The sequence below is a fragment of the Lonchura striata genome, chromosome 1, assembly GCF_050655825.1.
Source record: "Lonchura striata isolate lonStrDom1 chromosome 1, ASM5065582v1, whole genome shotgun sequence".
NCBI classification, from domain to species: Eukaryota; Metazoa; Chordata; class Aves; order Passeriformes; family Estrildidae; genus Lonchura; species Lonchura striata.
In genome coordinates, this window is record NC_140703.1 from 89,468,312 (window position 1) to 89,473,481 (window position 5,170).

Consider the following 5,170-nt stretch of genomic DNA (forward strand, 5'->3'; position numbering starts at 1 on the left):
TACAGTTATGACCTTTTACGGTGGTAGAAGAAAGTAGCAGTACTGTAATTTCTATATGCTTCTGAGGCAACTAACTCTTCCTAGAGTGAAATAACCAACACACCCTAGTGTCTGCTGAGATAAGAGTTTTATTTTTCAAAGCTCAATACACTGCAAGCTTCTGCTTCTAAAGATTCTTTCTCTTTCAGCTACATATTTCAGTGTCTGCTGTAATTGTGGATGTCCTTTATGTACTCTTCTAACGATTTAAAGATGAACAGTCTTGTATGGCTTTCCTTGGGTCATGTTGTTACTCCAGTCTACTTGTTGCTTTTGTTCATGTAACGATAGGACCAGGGGGAATGGATTCAAACTGAAAGAAAGTAGGTTTAGATGAAATATTAGGAAAAATTCTTTACTGTTGCCCAGTGAAGCTGAGGATGTCGCATCCTTTGAAGTGTTCAAGGTCAGGCTGAATGGAGCTATGGGGAGCCTGGTCTAGTGGAAAGTGTCCCTGCCCATGGCATTGATGTTGGAACTACATGATCTTTAAGATCCCTTTCAATCCAGACCATTTGATGATTCTATGAATTTTAGTGGTATTCTAGCAAGACACTGGGTAATCTGATGAGAGACATACAGCCATTGTACAGTTTGTCCAGAGTTCATTGTGTGCTGTACCTTCCTGGCTGGGTGAGAAAGCTACATCTTGAAGTCCTTTGCTTACAGTTCTGGTTTTATTTTCTGCATGCTTGCCCTTACTATACAATATTTAAGAGTAATTTCTGAGCACACATTGTACGAACTAATGAGCAAATTGCGAAAGCAGAAGTTAGAGAGCTGCTCCATAACATCAGACAGACTTGGTTGTTAACAGTTGAAGACATTTTAAACTCACTCTGTGTGTATACACACACACACACACACACACTTATACATGAAGGCTAAACCACTGCATTTGTCTTACGGACCTCACTGCAAATTAATTACAGCCTGTTTAGTTGCACTTCTGCTGACTCCAAGAGCTCTAACCCACAAAACAGGATAAGATCTTGAGGTGGATGTGTGTTGGGCAGAGATACAAAGTTGTGAAACTTGATTTTCATTTCAGTGACTCAACTACTGGCTAGTGAAGGCGTTACTTGCTTTGGCTCTGATGAGTTTTGTTAGTGCCAACAAACTGTCTCCACCTCAAGGAAGTTTTGAGGAGAATCTTGAAGCCATTCCAGGATATGCCTTGAGAACTGCTTTGGTTCAAACCAGAACTATCCAGGTAATTTCAGTAATACAAGGATGGCTGATTTAGTGCAGTAATGTGGTAAAACTTTGGGCCTATTTAGTCACAGTGGAAATGAACAAATCTATAGAGCTTCTGTGTGCTGAGGACAAAAAGGAAAATTTCCCCACAACTGTTCTCAGAAGTCATGGAAAAGAGTCACAGAATGGACAGAAGAGAAGCATTCTGCAAAGAAATCCACAGTGAGCTTGGGTGGCGCAGGAAGAGAAAGAAGCTCCTATCATGCATTCCTGGTTAAGTGTGGCAGTGGCAGTCACATAACTGCCAAGACCTCCTCTGCAACTGCTTAAGCAGCAGTTGCATTTGCAAAGATGTGAAGAAATTATTATGATGTGGAACGGGTGGAAGATTTTCTAGCTTTTTTAAAAAAAGAAAAATTAAATCTTGATTTTTATTTTAAACCAGACAGTAATGGCAAAAGCTGTCTCTTGAGAGAACTGGTATGTTCATGCTTTTCACTTACTTAAAATGTCAATTTGAGATCTGTTGCTTTATCCAGTATGAATTTGCTGTAAGTGCAGATGGATGCACCTGGTCAAATATGAACTCTCTCTTTCATGTGGAAATGCCAAACAGCATGATTTAACAAATTCCAGTACATGAGAATCTGTTTTAGGTTACTGCCATGCGTCTAAAAATAGGTCTGATATGCCTTTGCAGGAGTAATGCAAAAAGCACTGTTATGAGTGTCTTCCTTATGCTTCTGTTGCTACCTTGTCCTCTCTAAGAAGAGAGAGCCTTGTACAAGAGGGCATTAATGGATGGGATTTAGTGGGATATGTAGCCAGTTTTGATTTGGACTTTAAAATTGGATAACAAGCAAATCAATCACCCACAGATTTAAAGATTTTCTGGAATGAGTATCTTGGTGGCCACAACTTCTGTTGTTGTGCTGAAGTAGGTGTGTTCAGATTGTAGGAGACTCAGAACTGGTTTGTGTTTCCAATGATTTGTAGCTTTTGGTGATGCACCGAGTTGTAGAAAGATTTAACTATGTATAAATAGTCTTTCTGATATAAATTTCTGTTTCTATCTTGCTTTCCACATTAACCTATATTAAACTGGAAGTCAAAAGAGCCCCATGGAGAACTTTGGAGGAATTACTAAACAGTCTTTGAATTAACTCCTGTGACAGTCACTGCTTACAAGACCAGTGATTGATGTGTTGGGAGAAAAGCTGCACCTTTCAGGGCCAACTGGAACATCTTACTGTGTTGTTCTAAGTTCACCTTGGACAGTTTCTCCTGAATACTGAATGACACAAACTTCTGTCTGGCCTCTTGGTGCTGACTGATTTCTCAGCAATGAAGTCTTGATAGAAGCACAGGCATTGGTCCAGAGGTCTGAGGCCTCAGAGGCCTGCAGCTGGATGCAATGACACATTTTTTCCCAATTATATGCAAACGTATACATGTTCAGTATACAGTACACTCAGACAACCGATGGAGCAATTGAGGTGACAGGTTGGGTTGTAAAACTACTCAGGAAAACAGCTCACATAATTCTTAAAAAAGTCTAGGAAAGATCCTCTGCTCTGTGAAAAATGCATACTTTCCTCCTGAATCACAATTTGGCAGTACTGATTGTTACGTGTGTTCTTTCAGAAGTGTACTTTCAGTTCATAGTGATTAGTTTCTATAAAATGAGTGCCAGAGAGTACTTTGGAAGTTACTTTAAAAGCGTGGTCATGACACATATCAGAATATGGATATAGTGATGTGTGCCACATTCTACAAATAACCATTTTATGTAGTATTTATCAAATATTCCAGACACCCACTATATAAGTTGTTACACTTCCTTGAGACTGATGGGTTTCTGGCATGCTCCTTATTCTCTTGCTATGTGGTGGAGAGATTTCGTGATCATTGCTGGCTACTGGGTGACTCTTCTTTCTCTTACTCCCCCAGGTTGCCAACTTTCAAGCTTTGTGAAGCTTAATTTGAAGCATTGCTGTTATCCTATAGTTAGATATTGTGAAGAAACATATTGTGCAGATAAACACTTAGAAAAATCTTTGTTTTTAAATTTCTATGGCCTATGAAGTTTCCCCAATAGAGCTAATCACCTTAACATTAAACTTGACTCAAAACCAGTGAGGGCAAAAGCAGATTAAAAACTATGTTGTGCAGCTAAAATGGAGTTTGCAAAGGCTTACAAACACACAGTAATAGGAATAGAAGTTTACTCCTTTAGCTCATAAAGGGTTTTCTCCCCATTTACATTATCAGATAAGCTGGTAAACATTTCACACCTTTCCTCCCTGAGAGCTCCATTGCTCAAGCCAGCCCTTCATCTTGATACTGAAAACATGGAAGAAGCAGTATGAGAATTAGTGTTGGAACCAAGAGGGAGGAAAACTAACCCTTCTAATACAAAAATATCCAAGCTTCCCATTTGAAAAAGAGTAATGGTTATCTGAGTCTGGATCACAGCTCTTATCTACCATTTAAGAAGTTAAAACATGCTTTCCCACATTTTTAAAACCCATAATCAAGTTGACAGTCCTTTCACACTCATTGGGAAATTGTTCAAACCTCGAGTTGAAGCTTCTTGTTACATTACATTTTTATTATTCCTGTTAAAATGTATGTTTACTTCAACCAGAAGGTAAATAAAATTAATGAATGTGAATCTTGAACAAAAGCAGATACAGGAATAAACAATCACTGAATACCCTACAGTCATGTCTTTGAGGAGGGAATAAAAGTATGCTTATGGGAACCAAAATGAAGGAGATGAAGGCAAGCACAGGGGAAAAAGGTTCTGAAAACTATGGACAAGGAAACAGTTTCAAGGAAACTTCACCCTGGAAAATTCAATTTCTGTTTGAATAAGTTTAGCTTTGCCACCAGACTAAACAGTGAGAACTGTATAGAGTTTCTACAGAAACCTGAACGAAGAAACTATTGTTTGAACCAAAAAAGTGATATCCTGGCACAGTGGAAGGGATAGCTGATCAAACCAGAAAAAAAGTAAACACTTAGAATCATAGAATCAAATAATGGTTTGGCTTAGAAGGAATCTTAAAGATCATCCATTTCCAAGTCCAGCTTACATGGTGAAGAGCAAATAGGCTCTGTTCTAAAAAGAGAGGGTGAGCAACTTCAGGTGATGGAACACAGGAATGGTGGCAGCAGAGACTTACACTGCCTGCTCTGGTGAGTACCAGACAGAGATAACAGTGCCTGGACTCCCTTTATGAGTGGGGTGATGAATTGCCAGGGACTAGTTTCTCTCGTGTGAATTTCCCAGAGCAGGCATAATTAAGCCTGGTATTCCCTGGGTGCACAGGTACAATCTGTTTCTTTGAATGCATGAAATATCTCCGCTTCCACCAGGCTGCCGAATGGGCATCAGCGCTGCTCTGCAGTAAAGCCGGGCGCTGAGCTGGCCACAGGTCTCTCACGCTTTCTTTCCAAGGTCAGCCCAGCCAAGGCTTGCCGTGAGCCCCGAGAGCAGCCTGAGCTGAAATCAGCTCGCCAGTCCAGGGATCACAGCCTGAAGGGGAACCGAACCCCGGAGCGCCGCCAAAGGAAGTGGGCCGATGCCTGAGAAAACGGCTTAGCCAAGCTGCGGGGAGATGCCTCGCAGGAGGTTATACAGGATACCCGTGAGGAGCAGCCCGCCCCATGCCCGGTGCTGCGTGCCCTCGGTACTCGGCGGGGCTCCGCAGGGCCGGCCGGCTCCCAGCGGCCATTCACGGCCCCTCACGCCTTCCGCCGAGCCTGCCCGGGCTGGTCCGGGGGCGGTCCGGGGGCGGTCCGGGACCCGTCCGGGGGCGGTCCGGGGGCGGTCCGGGTCGGTCCGGGGGCGGTCCGGGACCCGTCCGGGGCGGTCCGGGTCGGTCCGGGGGCGGTCCGGGGTCGGTCCGGGGGCGGTCCGGGGGCGGTC